Source organism: Sarcophilus harrisii, chromosome 1 (genome assembly GCF_902635505.1).
Source record: "Sarcophilus harrisii chromosome 1, mSarHar1.11, whole genome shotgun sequence".
Taxonomy (NCBI): domain Eukaryota; kingdom Metazoa; phylum Chordata; class Mammalia; order Dasyuromorphia; family Dasyuridae; genus Sarcophilus; species Sarcophilus harrisii.
In genome coordinates this window covers 416111193-416132223 of record NC_045426.1, presented here as the reverse complement: position 1 = coordinate 416132223, position 21031 = coordinate 416111193, and positions in this window count along the sequence as shown.

The window sequence follows — 21031 nt, the reverse complement described above, 5'->3', positions numbered from 1 at the left end:
TTTCAATTAAATGTGAACTGTGTTATATCTTGTCCTTTCTGCTCTTACCTAAGAACCTTAACACCTTGGTTTGTGTTAAGTGGACCTGGAAGCAGAGGCAGGGTTTTTTCACATTATTAGTATTCAGTTCTTGGCTTTACAATTTGCTACTTATGCGACCTTGTCTCTGAGTCTCAGCTTTTTTATCTTTAAAATGAGAGGGTTGGACTTGATGACTTCTAATGTCACTTTGAGCTCTAAATTACAGAGATATAGCAGGGAGAGGATGACTTTACATTTACAGGTCATTTATTCCAGCTCCTCTCCCCAATCCAGATGAAGAAACCGAGTAACAGAATGAATGAATGACTTGTTCAAGATCACACAGGTGAAGATATATGACAGAAGCACCATTTGAATCTTTATCTTCTGATGTCAAAGTCTGTCTTTCTTCTACTTTAAAGATATACTTCTCCCAGTTCTATAATACTGTGAAATAAGTTATCTTCTAAAAACAAACAAAGCCTATCTTATGCCTATAATGATTTTTTCAAGTCACAAAAAGCAATCTGCAAATTGACTGCAACTTAGACAACTGGGAAAAGACATATAAAGGGCTTAGCTTTCAACCAGTCTCCAAAAGCAGACTTTAAAAAAAAAAAATGTGTTGCAATGATCACTTCTAAAGGAGAAAAACTAACATAAAAGTGAATGCCTTTAACCATATTCACCACTAGGAGCCAGCTACTGTAGACTTATAGTCAAAAACATGTGCAGTGTAATCAGAAAAACAGAATCTCTGAGATAATGCAAAATTTGTTCAAATCACATTGGCTATCGTACTAGATCTTGCTAGATCTTATTGGATCTTACTAGTTTAAAGTAGAATAGTCAGTTACATGTTGTCTTAAGAAGATTAGCCATCAACTCTGACCTAAAGTTTTCCAGATGTTATCTGTTTTCTGGTCATCATCTAAAATGAGAAATTTCTTCTCCTGATGGGAATAAGAGATATATTGTTAGCACAAGTAAAAAAAAAAAAAAAAAAAAAAAACTCACTCCTCTTAGACATACTAGACCTATATTCATGGTAAACAAAAGGTTGAATAGAGAGATCTATTTAGAGGTATTTAAGATCAAAGGTTAAGCTTTATATAAAATAAACCAGAGTAGAATTAGGAGGCATTAGTGCTTTTTAGGTTTCCTCTATGTGCTTTTCACTAATGCTTTTCAAACAAAAGAGAATAGTCTATTTAAAAAAAATTAACTTATATATTGTTCATTTTTACTTTCAATTCATGAAAAAAAATTAATAATACTGTGCAGAAGGAAAACAAATTGTTAAGAACTCAATGAATGCTCTTATCACTACTTAAATATCATAAGCTCTGCTTATCTCAGCAATGGCTTTTCTTTCCTTGCCAGGAAGATTTTACTTTCTCTCCTCTATAAGTAGCCTCAAGTAGTTTTCACAGATCCTGGCTGTATTTTTTCAGCTTGTTCTTGACTGTCCTTCAGGACAAAAGTGCTAATTGCCTGCTTGACACTTTCTTATTGTTCTTTGAGCACTTATTTTTTGTCTTCCTCCCTTGCAGAGAGAAACCACTCATTTTTCACAGCCTAGAGCCCTAGAAAATCCTTACCCTGCTGATCAGAGCTCTCCTCTATTGCTTCTGTTCTGTCTTGTAGCCCTAATCTGCCTTTTCAAAAAATCAACAGACACTAAGTGGTTTGTACCTTCAGTGTGACTTTCCATTCTTCCAGGATACTGTCCTGCATACCATGGTTGTTGCCTTTTACAATTTTAAAAGGCATTTGAAGGCCTTAGCTACCAAAATTTTAAAGCCATAAAACTAAATACAATAGGTTTTAAATTAATAATGGTTTCTCCACTGAGTCATAGCTATATATTACCTCTAAAACTATTTGGAAGAATGATGCTTTATATGGGTAAATTATCATAATTATTCATGAACTACACGAATGTTCTATTTTCTGATTATGATTTATCAGTGAAATAAATTGGACTGTGGTCATAAAACCCAGGGGCTGAAAAACAAACAAGTATAAAGCACATAGTAGTTTTGCAAGTATTATTATTTTCTACATGCCAATATTTGACCAAAATTATATTGGTATAGTAAAAATTGATTTTTGTTATGCATTTTAGCAGAACTGAAACTAACCTGGAGCAATGGAGTTTTTCTAGATAACTGTCAACCCCTTACCCACTCCTCCACCCTCCACTTCCTCCCTCAAATGACTGAATTTCCAAAATGACTATTATCTGATGGCCCTACAAAATATTGATAACCACTAGCACTACCCCCTATAGCATCCTTGTGGTATTTGTCCAATGTCCACTTTTCTAAAATTACCTGTACCCAATTCAATATATACTAACAAACTTCCATGTTCCAGGTCCTGTACTAAATGTTATGGTAATAAAGAAAGGCCTGCTCTCAATGTGCTCACAGTCTAATGGGGGAAATAAAATGCAAACAACTATATCTATATCTATGTCTAACTTCATATCTATATTTATATTCCTATAAGGTATATCTATCCAGGACAACCTTTGATGTGGTCTCCTAGATTTTCAGTTTCTTTCTGTTTATTATCTTCCCTTTCCCAGTAGATTGTAAGCTTCTCAAGGTCAGGGACTGTTTTTTGTTTTTGTTTTGTTTTTTTTTGTTTTTTGTATCTCTTGTACTTATTACAAGTCTGGCTGTAATGCCTAAGAAAATGAGCAAGACAGAGATTAGAGACCAATTCAATAGTTTATAAAATGGAGAGAAATACTGGGACCAATGGATCCATGTTGGGTCCCAGGGCTGGACAAGACTAGCCCCAAGTATTGGGACAGCAAGCTTTTTTATAGGATAACAAGAACAATGACATAGTGGGGGAGGAGGGGGGAAAGGGAGGATACCTAGGTGGGGATAACCTAATGGTGGGGGAGGCCCCTACGATGACACAATGGAAGGTTACTGATATTCTAATGACATCTAAAATGGATAAACTTTTGTCTTGTCAAACATTAAGAAAACTGTCTATAACCTAAAGATATAAAACCTTTATCTCAAACATTAAGAGGGAAAGGTTATAACCTGAGGCAGAATAACTAAATAGGACAATTGGAGAAACTGGGTCATGACATTAAAAGGGAACTTTGACACAACATGGCACACAGTAGGTTTTTAATAAATGTTTACTGAATCAGTACTATTAAATAGGTATTTGAATTTGAATTTAAAAGATAGTGAACAGAGGGGAAGCTTTGGAAGATTATGGATAAAATTATTCCCCCCTCCCAGGGCAATCACACCTGCAGGTAAATTGTCTTTCAGGACACCAACTCTGCTCATGTCCCTCCTACCTCTTTGTTCAATTTTTTTTTAACCACACGAGTGAATAAAACAATAACAACACATTCTTTATTATAGCTAAATATTTTACCATGTGATTCCATTTTCTTTTAGAAAAAGCAGAAATCTTTTCCCTAGGATCTGCAAAATAGTGAGCCCCTTTTGCTCTCTCAGAGTGGTGATTAATAATAAAGATTTTCATGTTCTTAGCAGATTTTACATCTCAAGTGCCAATCTCTTTAGGAAAAATAGTAAGACCATCCAAGTGAGTTAATGCTCTTACATGTAATCTTGTGTTTACTACAAGGCTGGTTCCTTCAATCAGAGATTTCATCATAACTTAATAGTGGTGATCCAAAATACTTCTCAAGTTTTCATCATTAAAGGTTAGGCAATAAATCAGGTAAAAGTTATTTGTCTAAGTTTTATTAAATATTTGCGGTGATCTGCTTTACACAGTACTTACATAGCTGTTTTACATGAAGATGTAACAGAGTTATCTGAAAGGAGCTTAACTTCATTTCCCCCCCCCCACAAAAAGGCAAAGAACTTTAACTATTTATAATCAAACATTTTTACCTAATATTAAAAAAAAAGTCATCAAAAAGAATTCAAAGGAGACTACGAATCACTTCAACTGATAAATTTTTACTATTTTGTCATAAATAAGTCACCTAAATGCAAACATAATTTTATTATCATTTCATTTACAAAATTTTAAAAAACTGGATTACAGAAAGTATTAAAAAAGTATAAATTCATAAATATCTCAAAATACAATTAAGGACTTAATGAAAACTTGATGAAGATCTGGCTAAATCAAAATTCTCAAGAATTATTGCAAAAGATAAAAATAAATTTTAAATAGATCAGATTTATGATATTTTCTTGTTTATCTGATGTTCATAAATTTTGATAGTGAAGCTTCCATAATTGAACTTTAGGACCCAAAGATGGTAAAATGTGAAAACTTGCTTGGAACTACATATATGCAGAAGAAATCTATATTTATAGAAGTACTAAAGGTACTTATGGATTTATTTTCAGGACTTATCAAAGCAGGAAAAGAGTTCTTCTACAGGAAAAAAGTATGATTATGATACTGCATTATGTAGCTCTGAATCTATAATGTCTTTTTATATTTATAAAATCTTTGTGATATAATACATATACATATATCCATAATATCCATATATTATCTTAAATGTGTTGTTGAAGAAAATATTAAAAGGGATAGCCAGATTTTCACAAATAATTTTTTTTGTAGATCATATTTTTATCTCCAAAAGTTTAAAAAACACAAGTCAACTAATAAAATTTTATTAAATGCCTATTACTAAGTATTAGTGATATTGATGAGAGTAAAACTCTGTATGACCTGAGTGAGCCCCGAAATATTAAGTAAAATCACCAAAAAAAAAAAATGTTTCCTTTCATCTACAAACCCAAATAGTCTCGCATCCTCTCTGAGCTAGATAAGCTTTCTTGGAGGAAGTCAAGACTCCAGGCAAGATTTCACATTTACTTGAGACTTCCCTTAAACTCATGCATAAAATAAGTCTTCAGAAAATGACAGTCTGTAGATCACTTCTCTCTTGAGAATGATATGCATGTCAAGAGAATCCCTCTTGGTGTTTAACAATAAAGGCTTTCTGCCATAACCTTTAGGTTTAGTGAATTCCTTCACCTGCTTGGAGAACACGGAACCTCATCCATTCTTGCCTAACCTCTTCTTCGGTACCCTCATCCCTCATCAATATAATGGCAGTTCTTCATCCAAGGAGCTCATAGTGTAATAGGAGAGATTATGAAAAATCCCCAGACTTTCCAGTGTTGAACATTTAGAGGGTATACCCACAAAATGGGAAATAATGAAGAAGACCTAAGCATTTGATATATTTGATGGCAATGATGGCAATGAAATAGCAACTCTTCAATTCCCTCCCCACCTCGAAGCAACTAGAGCATGGTGTAGTTTTAAGAGATTTAAAAGTTAAGGGAGATTGTAAAAGAACAATGGTAAAAATGAAAAGTTACCTTAAAACCACAAATTTAGAGATACTCTGATCACATGAATCTTTCATTTTCAACAATTTGGTCTTTGTGTATGATAACGTGATAAAATCTGGCCTCTACTTATGGGTGGCTGAAATGGAACAAAGAAGGTTAGACATAGAAAAGTAAAGAATCAATTGGAAATTTAATTTCAAAGTGAGGGAAATAGCTTGTAACTGGGTCACATGTTTTAAAGCCCTGTCCCTAGTGAGAAGACCTACTCAATGTGCTGAAATTTCAATATTTATATGAATAGCTGGACAGTGACTTGGAATCCTAATAATTAGGGATAATAGCAAGTCTGATTCATAGCAGAGCTTCATGACCAGAGCATGGAAATAGCAGGTGTTTGTCCAAGTTTAGAAAACACCTGGTGCTACTCAAAGCACTATAATAATTATGTGAAAAAAATTCTGGGATTTTGCTATGCATGAGATTATCCAGAGAGTGAATACACAAAAAGTGTTACTGTGTCAAACTCAGGGCAGAGCTTGCTTGCTGAACTCTTAAGGTCCACTCTGAAAAACAGGGTGTCTCTAAATATTTTAACACTAGATCCTAGACTTCTGAAATTCAGTTACTGTGACCTTAAGGCCTTGCAAATCAATTTAATTGTAGTTAACTTTCCTTGAAACTTCAAATAAATTAAGGCCTGAATGGCTGACATTAAGATGTGGGCATAAGTGTTAGGATTAAGGTAGAAGATTTGAAAGACTTTGGTGTTTCCAAAGCTTTTTTTTTAAGTAATATTGTCTTAGGGTCCTTCCCATCTTCTACCTTTCCTTACCATTCTTTCCTGAGTTTATTGTGGTATTGGGAAGTTCAGAGATTATCCAGGAGCAGAAGGCCAACTGTCAAAGTAGGGTTTAGGGCAAGGAAGAAGAGACAAGACAATTGCCTTATTCGTACTAATGGGTAGTGAAATTCAAAATTTGTTGATTTTACTTGGTGAAATGGAGGCATGAAAGGAGGAGATTTATCAATTAAAATGCATTTCTGGAAGGAGCAGTGTTGACTAAATTAAGTTTTCCTGATATACTGGACAACTATCTGATTATTCCATCCAGGAGACTTTTTAACTGTCTTAGGATGAGTGATGTATGCTCTCTAAGAGATATTTTTACTCTTCTATAATCAGAAACCATTTTACTTTTTTCTATGGAATTTCTGTGAAAACAAGGGTTTCCATGTAAATGTTCCTCTAGGACCCATTTTTAACAAATAAATTAAGAAGCTCCATAATAATAGCAACCAGGCTTTCCATGCTCCTGTCCAAAGGATTTGAATTCTCCACACCCACAACCCCACCTTTAATAGCATTGGTGTTACTGACCAATTGTTGACCAACTACTGATTAATTCTTTCCAGACACCTTCATTCCTAATGGTGGCATACAGCCAGGAACTGCTATTATGTTAAAGCACTGGAGAAAATTGTGTTATCTCTGCTACTTCTCCAAATCACTGGCCATCTCAGAGTCAACCCAGATCAAAATATGGAAAATCCAAACTTGTCATCAAATATCCCAAATACCAACTGATCATAATTCTTCAATAGTTATCTTCTGTGATCCATGGAAGCCTTAGAAGAAAATGTCTGGTCATTTCCTAAATTTCTCCATTAACACTAGACTCATATCCTGGATAGACATCATCCAAAAGCAACAGGGAGACCTTGGCTGAGTAGCAATGTCAGAAATACTGTTTGGTACTGATTAATTTTAAAAGCTTCTGACTTAGTACTACCAAATCTATCTTTGATGATTCTTTTCAAATTAAGTGCTTCCCACATAAATATTAACATATAAGAATCATTGACAGAACTGCAAAGATTATGCCATTCAATTATCCACTGAATAGTAACATTAAGTGAGCTTTTAAAACAGGGAAGCTTATGCTTCACAAAAGATGTTTTGTTTTATTTTTTTTTGTTTGGGGGGAGGCTTCAGATGGGGGAGGGCAAGTATGTTGGATTATGTTTCCTCCATATTCTATGCCATTATCCAAAGGAAGGTTTTTCAAGTGTTCCTTGTTCACAGATCATATTGTAATAATTTCATTGAGCCTCCTGAACATTATAAATCCCCAGCAATGTAGAGATTGATCTAATTATCCATGGAGAGAGGGGAAGAGTGGATGAAAAATAATCCACATTTGCATACTTGCTAATTATAGAGTTATCTTGTCAATTCAGTCTGCGACTTTCTGGTCTGGTTAATATGTAAAAGAAAAACAAACCAACAAATGAAAAATATGCTTGCTTTCTCCATCTCTGTCTCTGTCTTTTCTGTCTCTCTCTCTCTCTCTCGCTCTTTCTCTGTTTTACATACATACACTCATTCTTTCTCCACATGTGATAATATTAATTATAATTTACAACATTTCAAAATCAGAAAATCAATTTAATTATAAAAATTTTATTTCATACTCACAACAACTATAGTACCCTGAGATGTAGATGCTATTATTCCTGTTTTAAAAGTAAATAAATTGTAGTTGACCAAAGAGCTTGACTTGCCTAGAATCACACATTTAGTAAGTGGATAAGGCTTAATTTGAATTCAGCTTTTCCTGATTTTAACTTCACCATTCTATCTATCCATTTTTAGTCTTTCCATAAACATATATTAAATACCTACTATATACCAGCCATTGTGCCAAAAAGTAAAAGTATAAAGAAAAGCAAAAGACAATCTTAGCTCTCATTGAAACAACTATATACAAATAAAGTTTCTATTTGTAAATACCTTATTTGCATGTAGTATATACATATGTGTACATGTATATGTGTACATGCATATATATATATACACACATACATACATGTATGTATACATACAGGAAAAATTGAAGACAATCAGTAGAGGGAAGAAACTAGTATCAAGGAGGAACATAAAAGGGTTCTCATAGAAATCTATCCTTTATTTGAAATTTGAAGGAGGGAAGGAGGTATACATAAAAAGGGAGAAGGGAGAGTATTCCAGGCATAGGAAACTACATGAAGTTACAGAATAATGGTAGAAAGTGTTTTGATTAATAAAACCTTGGCTTTTAGCTTTGATGGCTTTGAAGATAATTGTCTCCAGTCAATGACTGAAAAAAAATTGGAAAAGTTAAAGTTTTATGACAAAATGAGTTCAGTTTTATACATATTCAATTTAAAATATCTATGAGATATCCCGTTTGAGATGTCTAATATGCAATAATGAAATAAGTCTAGACATTAATAGAAAGGTTAGGAATGGTGAAATAGATATGAAAAGCATTAATTTAAAGATGATAATTAAAAACCTTGGAATAGACTTGAGCAGCAGCCATTAGTATAGAAGAAGAAAAGAGTCTAGAACAGAATTCTGGGGATGCTCACCTTTAGTGAGTTTGACTTGGAATTAGATTTAGCAAAGGAGATTAAGAAGGATCAGTCAGAGGGGTAAAATAGTAAAATAGTACAGCTGCGTTTCAGAAATCAACAGAAAAGATAGCAAAGAGAAAAGAATGAATAACAGTGTCAAAGGCTGCAGAGAGATTAAGAGCATTGAAAAAACTTTTGGTCATTAGATTTGGCAATTGGGAAATTTCAAAGAGAGAAGTTTTGGCCTAATGTTGAGGTTAGAAGCCCTACCATAGGAAATTTTTTAAAAGAAAGTACAGGTATTGGTTATAAATGCCCTTACCCTAGGGAGTTTAACTAGAAAAAATTTGATCTATTAGGAATAGATAAATCAAGATAGGACTATTTGAGTTTGGGGGAAATATGGCCATGTTTGTGGGCAGAGTAAAAGTAATAAGTAAACAAAGAAAGATTGAAGATAATTGATAAAGAAGGAATGTTGGAGAGGAAAATCTATTAGAGAAGATGGAATAGAAGAAGGTTATATGCATATAGAAAAATATTCATTGAGAAGGAGAAAAACAGCATTAAGTTTTATATATATATATGCATTTGTATATGTATGTGTATATTTATATATCGCATTTGTGCATATGCACACCTATGCATCCAGGCCTATAGATATGCAGACATATATGTTTGCATATGATATACATCTTTTTAGCTTTTCTGTGTATATGTATGTTTATATACATTTTATATGTATGTGTGCATGTTTAAGTAATTAGTATAGCATAATCTATGAACAGAAACCTTTGAAAAACCTTTCTCTAGATAATAAACACTTCTGCTTACTATCTACATGTGAAATCTACCATGTGACTGGCAGAAACTTTATATGATATAAACCTCTCTTTTTAAAATCTCATTTCATATTGCTACTGAGTGGCTCATTGAACAAAATATGTCAATAAAATAGCACTGGAAAATTTGCAGATATTGGATTTAGCTTGCTCCAGAAATGGCCGTTTTTGTCTGAAAGTGCCTGCTAAAGTGAGTGGAAAATAGAACAATGTTAAGGGACAGGTCAGTTCTCTGAGAGCCTCCACCACTGTGGATCATAGCATCTGAAGGAGTTGCAGGGTAGCCTTTGCTGACACAGGTATTGCAAACTGGGAATGAAATAAATTGGAGGCAGAGGGAAGAGGAGAGAAGCCTGGGTGAAGGTGATGAAGAAAACTGCTGGGCAGAATATGAAGACAGATGGGCTTATGTACCAAAAAGTCAAAAGGTTTAGCTCATTAGGACATGCTGATCTCTGGTAACTCTTTTCATAGGTTAAAGCAGTAGTGTGGCAATATAGAAAATGGGTTTTGGAAAATGAAAGCCTATTGGTTCCAGGGAGTGTAGAGCTGAATGAGTGTGTTCCTGTATACCTGGAGAAGACTTATGGATCAACAGAGATACTATGAAAATAGCAAAAAATTGAGAAGACATAGAAATATTATAATTCGTATTAGAAAAAAAGAGTCCCTATATTGATGAATGTAAATATTTTTTCCATTTATCATTATATTTAAAATTGTAAATCATATCTCAGATCTCAGTAGTATTATTATATTTCATTATTTAGTCATTGAGGTGAGAAATTTCAAAAGCTTGCCGAAATCTAGATACCTTATGTCAAGGATGTCTCCTTGATTTAACAATCCATTTTTTTTTTTTTTAATGAAACCAGTTTGGTATGATTTGTTCTTGGTAATTCCACTGTCTCATCCAGATGCTGTTTTCTCCTTTAAATGTTCACAATATAATGAGAAACTCATCTTAGAATTTTTCTAGAGAGGTAAATCTATCTGACTTCGATGCCATTAAAAACACCCTCTCTTTCCCCAGACTCATGGATTTCAATGAGCTTCAAATTCTTCATTAGTAAATTAGGTATGGAGACCAAGATTCCTTTTTTTCACTTGCTTCAGTGATATTTCCTTTTGGTTTTCTTGGCAAAGATACTACAAATGTTTGCCATTACTTTCTGCAGATCATTTATAGATGACGAAACTGAGGCAAACAGGCTCCCATAGCTAGTTGCAGTCTGAGCCCAGATTTGAGTTCATTAAGATGAGTATTTCTGACTCCAGATCTGAAATTCTATCCACTGTACTATCTTTCTACCTACTCATACTATTGAGGTGAAAATGAACTTGGTGAAAAAGAATTAAGAAAAATAAAAAGCACTGTGTAAATGTCTTCTTATTGATGCTGGGTGATTTTATTCAGGATTTCTGTTATAACAGTAACACACATATGCATATATACTATATATAAATAATGATATTACATTATGAGAAGAAATAAATCAATTTTTAAATTTGGGAGACTGACACATTTCAGGATTATTTTTTTTAATGAAATGCATTTTTTGCTTTTTTTCCTGAAGAACAATTAGCTAACCAGGAAAAAAATGAAAGAAAGAAACAAAGAAACAGAGAAAGAAAGAAAGAAAGAAAGAAAGAAAGAAAGGAAGAAAGGAAGGAAGGTGAGTCAGTTTGGAATTTATCCAGCCAGTTATCTTAAAAAGGATTGTTGATTAGCTCTACTGTTGGCATTAGGGCAACAATAGCATTGTCAAGAGTCAGCTGATTATAGACTTAACTAATGGGAAATTAATAGAAGGCTGTTTTAGCTGGATCAGACACAAAAAGGAAGAGGAGTTTATGAAACAGGTAAGAGTCAAAAGAGGAAAAGTTAGTAGCAAAGAGGAAAGAGTTTATTTTACTGCTTCTTTCCAGATCAGGATAACTGTAGTTGCATGTCTTCCAAATGAGAGACATATTTATAAATATGGTTTTCTAAAGAAGACTTTTATTTTCCTTCACAGTGTCTTCTTAATGTTACAACTACATGGCATCCAAGAGGAAAAATGTACCAGAATTTATTACTTTATGGCTAGCAAAGAAAAAACTATATAATGCACCTTTAATCTAAATATTATGAAGTCCTTCACTGTGATGATTTGAAAATTACTTTGACATTGCATTAGTGAGTAGAAAAAACAAATGAGAAAACTGGTGACCGATAGATATATGTTGAATATGGCAGTAGTTTCAGTGTTATCTCAGAAGTAACTTCCTTTTATAGTTACATGAAGAACCTGAAACAATTCCAATTTTTCCCCCTTTTACCCTGTGAAATAGAATCATGGAGTGGAACTTTTAAAAGTATATCTGACATATTTTTGCCTCATAGTTATGAATAATAAAGGGGAAAAGATAAAGTTTGATAATATATTCATTTTACTACTAGAAAATAATCTAGACTGTGTTGAAATAAATTGTAAAATTTTTATCATGATGTCTCTGATGTCCTTCAAAAGAAACTCCTACTTGCAGATTGTTCAGAATAGGAGAATAACATGCAATGTCCTACCCTCACTCTCTGATTGAAACCCAATTCTTCTAACCAAAACTATACTGGGGTACTTAGTCCTCATGATAATGGGATGATATTCTTGTCATCTCTTAAAGCTGGGAGGATTACCCCTTTTTTTCACAAACTTTATCCAAGATTTCTTACAAGGCAAAAAATTGTCTGCTGAGAATGTTAGCCTTCTGTTGGAAAAGTTTTGATGCTGATGATATGATGTAGATGATCTTGTCAATGGAGATTTTTCTAAGTAGCTGATCTGACTTCCTTATGAGAGAATTCTACCTGAGGCCATTATTTTAAGAGTTAAAAATAAAACAATAACAAAACACTATGAAATAAACAGTTACTGATGAAACTCCTTATTCTTTATGCACCAAAGAATTAGGAGCACAGAATTACAAATCACACCCTCTTAATTAGAACAAATTAATTACTAAAAATGATGAAAACAATTTGTAATAGGTTCATTTCTCCACCACCCCTAACCACATATTAGTTTCTATATGTATTTCAAGCTGGAAGTATGATTTCTGTATATTATAATTTGTTGCCAAGTACTGTATATCATCCATAATTCTGGGTTATTAAATTTCTGAAGCATGCAATACAGCAAACTTAATAGATTTTATGCAAATTGTTATGTAACAAAATAAGAGCAGATGGTACTCATCACATCAGAATCTTTCCATAACAGTTTCATATTTTTGTTTAAATTAAACAAAACATAAAGATACCTCTGTGGCTTCCAACTTATTTTAATTTATTCTATCCCACTGCTTCTTTTGCCATTCCTCTGTCCCTTTGCACTGCATTAAAATAAAATATTTGTTTTAATGTTCTTTCGATATTTAGTGGCCTACTATTTTTAAATTGTGCCAGGGACCAATAAAGATATTTATTTATTCTGATGTTTCCATTACAAAGAAATCTATTGATAGGGATGGAACACATAATTCAACTGAGAACATAACCTACTGCAGAGAATTAAAGCTTTATGTTGGAAATCATAAACTGGATCTTTTCTGCTTGGCTTTCTGAAAATCTGCTTAATTTTCTTCTTTCAAAAACTAGCATCTTTACTTTTCACTACTATTTTCATATATAGATAATACATGACAAATGCATTCAATGTAATAAAATAATTAAAAACTAGATAGCACATGAAAAGATGGGAAATCCAGGTTACATTTACAGCTGTATTCAGTCATCCTTTCTCTAACAGCATACTTTTAAAATATCCAAAGTTAGAGAACAGAAATTCAGTAAATAGTGCCTTGTATCACATAATTATTTGAAAGATGATAGTTATAGCATTTCTCATTTTCTCCATACATTCTGTATAAAGCTAAGAACATTGAAAATATCAAACTTTTATCTAATTATTTGCTCTTCACCATTCATGAATGGACTTAAAATTGAAAGAAATAGATAATTTATTTCTCTGTATTTAACAATAAAAATAATGTCATTACTTTCTCCTAGATACATATTTCATAATCAAAAATGTTTACAAATTAAAAATGAGAATAGCATGCTTGGGAAAGTTCCTAAGCATGTGACAGTGAAATAACATGACATTGACTTTAAGCTAATCTTTAGGCCACTCTTTATTTACAATAACATTATATCTGAGCCCTGCAAAATAGTCTTGGAATGTTTCTAGCATTCGTAATAAGATTAAAATAGAACATTTGACCTTGACCGGCCGACTAGAAAATGCATCTCCCAATTTAATATAAAGTTCTCCCTTAGGGGGTATGCCAGTAGAAAGAATTATGTTCCAGGAATTTCAAATGTAGGGATTGAAAAGATCTAGCAAGCGCAGCCCACCCGAAGTCGGGAATTCTACACACTTGTAAGCCATCTTACTCCTTATGCAATATAAGTCAGCCCGTAATATTGACTCAATCTAAAGATAGCAGTGGGAGCAATCCGGCGGAGAAGCACACAGAGCTTTTCTAGGGCCGATTCTGCATCGGAGAGAATAGGTTCAGAGTCTCGGGGTCCAGTCTCAGCACTGCACCACAAGCCATAAGAGGCTCTCCTGGGCGGTGACACTTTCACCAGGTTAGTTCTGAGCCAGGGCAGATCCACTGCAGCACGTGGGAGTTTGGATAGCTTCCAGGGGATTCTCAGTGCTAGGGGAAGGTGAAAGACTCACGCACAGCGCACTCCCATACCCCAGAGCCGGTGGCGTGATTTACATCTTATCCTGCCTGCAGGAAGCTGGTAACCCCTCGCCTATGGAGCCTACCTAGAGCTTTCCAGGCATGAATCAAGGAGGAAAAACTACCAGATGCAGCTTCCATGCAGCAGTCAGGCAAACCGACAGTCCCATAAGAGCTGCACAGACTGGTCACTCCACATTGTCTCATGGAAGATACCACTAAAGCCTTTTCTATAAAAGAGAGTGTAGAAGACTAAATGGGAAGCAGGAAAAGAGCCTCACAAGAGCAACAACCTCAACTGAAATCGACACTGTCTGACAAGTTAAGAGAACTCTCTAGAAAGTCCAAAGAGATTGAAAATGAATTGAAAGAAAAGAAGCTTCATAGAAAGAGCATTCTGAAATGAAGAGACAAAGAAAATGCATCAGAAAGTAGATCCTGTAGAATTGAAAAGACAAAGAATCGCAAGAAAGTAGGATCAGTGAATTGAAAAGACAAAATCAAATACGACTGAAAAAAGAAAATTAGTAAATGGAAAGAAAATTCCACAGACCAAAACAATACATTCAAAACTCAATTGGACATATACAGAAAGAAGTAAAAAAGCTATTGAAGAAAATAATTCTTTAAAAATTAGAACTGAACAAATTGAAACTAATGATTCATTGAGACAGCAAGAATCAGTAAAGCAAAACAAAAAATGACAAACTGAAAACCACGAATTATCTACTCACAAAAACGACAGATTTGGAAAAATAGATCTTAGGAGAGATAATCTGAGGATTATTGGACTTTCTGAAAACTATGATGAAAAAAAGCCTAGATACTATTTTACAAGAAATCATCAAAGAGAACTGCCCAGATTAATAGAATCAGAAGGTAAAATAGGCATTGAAAGAATTCATCGAACACCTCTGAAAGAAACCCTAAAATAAAACCCAAGGAATATTAGTGGCAAAATTTCAGAACTATAAGATTAAGGAAAAAATTTTACAAGCAGCCAAAAAAAAAACCATTTAAATACCGAGGTGCCACAATAAGGATGACCCAAGATCTGGCTGCCTCTACATTAGAGGAAAGAAGGGCCTGGAATATGATATTCCGAAAGGCACAAGAACTTGAGATGCAGCCAAGAATAAACTACCCAGCTAAGCTGAGCATTTTCTTCCAGGGAAGAAGATGGACATTTAATGAAACAAATGAATTCCATTTGTTTCTGAAGAAAACCAGAATTAAACAAAAAATTTGATCTCCAAGAATAGAACTCAAGAGATGCAGAAAAGGTAAAAATAACTCTTGAGAATTGTATTTCTGCTGTGGATATACAAAAAGAATACATGTATAATTTGATTGTACTGATATAACATAAAAAAGGGAAGTAGATATGGAAAAGGGATGATGGCAGAATAAGGTGGGAAGGAGGGATAAAAGAGGAAACCACATCCCACAAAGAGGCTAAGGAAACTTATCATATCTGAGGGAATTTAGAGAGGGAGGAACATTTGAATCTTACCTCATCAGAGTTGGCTAAGAAAAATAATTGACATTTGTTTTAGAGAAAATTCTCTCTCGCCTCATTAAACGGGGAGAAGAAAAGGGAAAAGAAAAAGAGTAATAAGGGAAGGAAGGGGGAAAGACTCAAAGGGGAGGGAGGGATTATAAAGAGGATAAGTATCGTGACAAGAGGGACATAAGTTTAAAAGGGGAAAGAGGGTTGGGGAGGCAAGAATAAGTAAAGCACAATCTGGGGTTATTAGGATGGCAGGAAATACAGATTTAGTAATTCTAACCGTAAATGTAAATGGGATGAACTCCCCATAAAGAGGAGGCAGATAGCAGACTGGATCAAAAGTCAGAACCCTACAATATGTTGTTTACAAGAAACACATTTAAAGCAGGGGATGCATATAGAGTAAAAGTAAAAGGCTGGAGCAAAATCTATTATGCTTCAGGTGAAGTCAAAAGAGGTAGCCATCCTTATCTCAGATCAAGCAAAATTAAAAATTCATCTAATTAAAAGAGATAAGGAAGGTAACTACATCCTGTTAAAGGGTAGTATAAACAACGAAGCAATATCAATATTAAACAATATATGCACCAAGTGGTATGGCACTCAACTTCCTAAAGGAGAAGTTAAGAGAGTTGCAAGAAGAAATAGACAACAAAACTGTAATAGTAGGAGATCTCAACCTTGCACTCTCAGAATTAGACAAATCAAACCACAAAACAAATAAGAAAGAAATTAAAGAAGTAAACAGAATATTAGAAAATTAGGGTAGTTGGATCTTTGGAGAAAATTGAATGGAGTTAGAAGGGAATATACTTTCTTCTCAGCAGTTCATGGAACCTATTCAAAAATTGACCATATATTAGGACATAAAGACCTCAAAATAAATGCAAGAAAGCAGAAATAGTAAATGCTTTCTTTTCAGATCATGATGCAATAAAAACTACATTCAACAAAAAGTTAGGGGAAATAGACCAAAAAGAAATTGGAAACTAAACAATCTCATCTTAAAAATGATTGGGTGAAGGCAAAATTATAGATACAATTAATAATTTCACTAAGATAATGACAATGATGAGACATCATACCAAAATTTGTGGGATGCAGCCAAAGCGGTAATAAGAGGGAATTTTATATCCTTAGAGGCGTACTTGAATAAAACAGAGAAAGAAAAGATTAATGAATTGGGCTTGCAACTAAAAAAACTAAAAAGACCAAATTAAAACCCCCAATCAAATACTAAATTGGAAATTCTAAAATTAAAAGGAGAAATTAAAAATATTGAAAGTAAAAAACTATTGAACTAATTAATAAAACTAAGAGTTGGTTCTATGAAAAAGCCAATAAAATAGATAAGCCTTTGGTAAATCTGATTAGAAAAGGAGGGAGGAAAATGAAATTAGTAGTCTTAAAATGAAAAGGGAGAACTTTCCACCAATGAAGAGGAAATTAGAGAAATAATAGAATTATTTTGCTCAACTTTATGCCAATAAATTTGATAACCTAAGTGAAATGGATGACTACCCAAAAATACAGACTTCCCAGACTAACAGAGGAAGAAGTAATTGCTTGAATAGTCCCATTTCAGAAAAGAAATAGAACAGGCAATTAAACAACTCCTAAGAAAAAATCCCCAGGACCAGATGGATTTACATGTGAATTTTACCAAACATTTAAAGAACAATTGGCCCTAATGCTATATAAATTATTTGATAAAATAGGGAATGAAGGAGTCCTACCAAATTCCTTCTATGACAGACATGGTACTGATACCTAAACCAGGTAGGCTGAAACAGAGAAAGAAAATTATAGACCAATCTCCTAATGAATATTGATGCTAAAATCTTAAATAAGATATTAGCAAAAGACTCAGAAAATCATCTCCAAGATAATACACTATGATCAAGTAGGATTTATACCAGGAATGCAGGCTGGTTCAATATTAGGAAAACTATCAATATGATTGGCCATGTTAATAACCAAATTAAAACCATATGATCATCTCAATAGATGCAAAAGCATTTGATAAAATCCAACATCCATTCCTATTAAAAACACTTGAGAGTATAGGAATAAATGGACTTTTCCTTAAAATAATCAGCAGCATCTATTTAAAACCATCAGTAAGCATCATATGTAATGGAGACAAACTGCAACCATTCCCAATAAGATCCGGAGGAAACAAGGTTGCCCACTATCACCGTTACTATTTAATATTGTATTAGAAACGCTAGCTATAGCAATAAGAGCTGAGAAAGAGATTAAAGGAATAAGAATAGGCAATGAGGAAGCCAAATTATACCTTTGCCGATGACATGATGGTATACTTAGAGAACCCCAGAGATTCTGCTAAAAAGTTATTAGAAATAATCCACAACTTTAGCAAAGTTGCTGGTTATAAAATAAACCCACATAAGTCATCAGCACTTCTTATATATCACTAACAAATCCAACAGTCAGAGTTACAAAGAGAAATTCCATTTAAAGTAACTACTGATAATATAAAATATTTAGGAATCTATCTGCCAAGGAAATTCAGAAACTTTATGAGCAAAATTACAGACTACTTTTCACACAAATTAAGTCTGATCTAACCAATTGAAAATATTAAATGCTCTTGGATAGGGCGAGCAAATATACAAAGATGACAATATTACCTAAACTAATCTATTTATTTAGCGCTATACCAATCAGACTCCTCAAAAACTATTTTAATGACCTAGAAAAATAACAACAAAGTTCATATGGAAAACAAAAGGTCAAGAATTTCAAGGAATTAATGAAAAAAATCAAATGATGTGGCTTAGCTGTACCAGATCTAAAATTATATTATAGAGCAGCAGTTACCAAAACTATTTGGTATTGGCTAAGGAATAGATTAGTTGATCAGTGGAATAGATTAGGTTCAAGGGATAAAACAGTCAACAAATATAGCAACCTAGTCTTTGACAAACCCAAAGATCCCAGCTTTTGGGATAAGGACTTACTGTTTGATAAAAATTGCTGGGAAAATTGGAAACTAATATGGCAGAAACTAGGCATTGATCCATACTTAACGCCGTACACCAAGATAAGGTCAAAATGGGTTCATGACCTACGCATAAAGAATGAAATTATTAATAAATTAGAGGAACATAGGATAGTTTACCTCTCAGACCTGTGGAAGGGGAAGGTCTTTATGACCAAAGCAGAACTAGAGATCATTACTGATCACAAAATAGAAAATTTCGATTATACCAAACTGAAAAGTTTTTGTACAAACAAAACTAATGCAGACAAGATTAGAAGGAAGCAATAAACTGGGAAAATATTTTTACAGTCAAAGGTTCTGATAAAGGCCCTATTTCCAAAATATATAGAGAATTAACTCTAATTTATAAAAATCAAGCCATTCTCCAATTGAAAAATGGTCAAAGGATATGAACAGACAATTCTCAGATGAAGAAATTGAAACTATTTCTAGTCATATGAAAAGATGCTCCAAGTCATTACTAATCAGAGAAATGCAAATTAAGACAACTCTAAGATACCACTACACACCTGTCAGATTGGCTAAGATGACAGGAAAATAATGATGATTGTTGAGGGGATGTGGGAAAACTGGGACATTGATTCATTGTTGGTGGAGTTGTGAACGAATCCAACCATTTTGGAGAGTAGTTTGGATCTATGCTCAAAAAGTTATCAAACTGTGCATACCCTTTGATCCAGCAGTGTTACTACTGGGATTATATCCCAAAGAGATTATAAAGAAGGAAAGGGTCCTGTATGTGCACGAATGTTTGTGGCAGCCCTTTTTGTAGTGGCTAGAAACTGGAAACTGAATGGATGTCCATCAGTTGGAGAATCGCTGAATAAATTGTGGTATATGAAAATTATGGAATATTACTGTTCTGTAAGAAATGACCAACAGGATGATTTCAGAAAGGCCTGGAGAGACTTTACACGAACTGATGCTGAGTGAAATGAGCAGGACCAGGAGATCATTATATACTTCATTAACAATACTAGATGATGACCAGTTCTGATGGATCAGGCCATCCTCAGCAACGAGATCAACCAAATCATTTCTAATGGAGCAGTAATGAACTGAACTAGCTATACCCAGAAAAAGAACTCTGGGAGATGACTAAAAACCATTACATTGAATTCCCAATCCCTATATTTATGCACACCTGCATTTTTGATTTCCTTCACAAGCTTAATTGTACAATAATTCAGAGTCTGATTCTTTTTGTACAGCAAAATAATGTTTTGGTCATGTATACTTATTGTGTATCTAAGTTATATTTTAATATATTTAACATCTACTGGTCATCCTGACATTTAGGGGAGGGGGTGGGGGGGTAAGAGGTGAAAAATTGGAACAAGAGGTTTGGCAATTGTTAATGCTGTAAAGTTACCCATGTATATATCCTGTAAATAAAAGGCTATTAAATAAAAAAAAAAAAAAAAAAAAAAAAAAAAAAAGATAGCAGCATACTGCCCTAACATGCGAGAGACTAACCCCTGCATTTCACCCTTTATGCCACCTTGGTCTCTTGGGAGGTGAAAGGTGATTGGATTTATACTTTAATTCATTTCCCAAACAGCAAAATTCCAGATACAAGTTCAAAAACTGAATTCCAAGCAACTTGACTCCTTAGAGTTTGGAAGGTTCCAAATTAGAGTAGGTAATAAGGAAATAAAATAATCACTCTGCAGATGATATGATGGTATATTTAGAGAATCCTAGAAAATCAATTAAATGACTAGAAACTATTAATAACTTTATCAGAGTTGCAGGACATAAAATAAATCCACATAAATCATTAACATTTTTATATATTACCAACAAAGTCCAGCAGCAAGAGATAGAAATTCTATTTAAATAACTATAGATGATATAAAATATTTTGGAGTCTACTTGCCAAGACAAAGCCAAGAATAATGTGAACATAATTACAAAACCTTTTTCACACAAATAAAGTTAGATCTAAACAATAGAAGAATATCAAGTTCTCATGGGTAAGCAGAGCTAATGTAATAAAAATTATAATTCTATTTAAATTAATCTACTTATTCAGTGCTATACCAAACTGGCAATAAACTATAGAGCTAGAAAAAAATAATAAAAAATTAATCTGAAAGAACAAAAGGTCAAGAAATTCAAGGGAATTAATGGAAAAAATGCAAATGAAAGTAGCTTAGCTGTA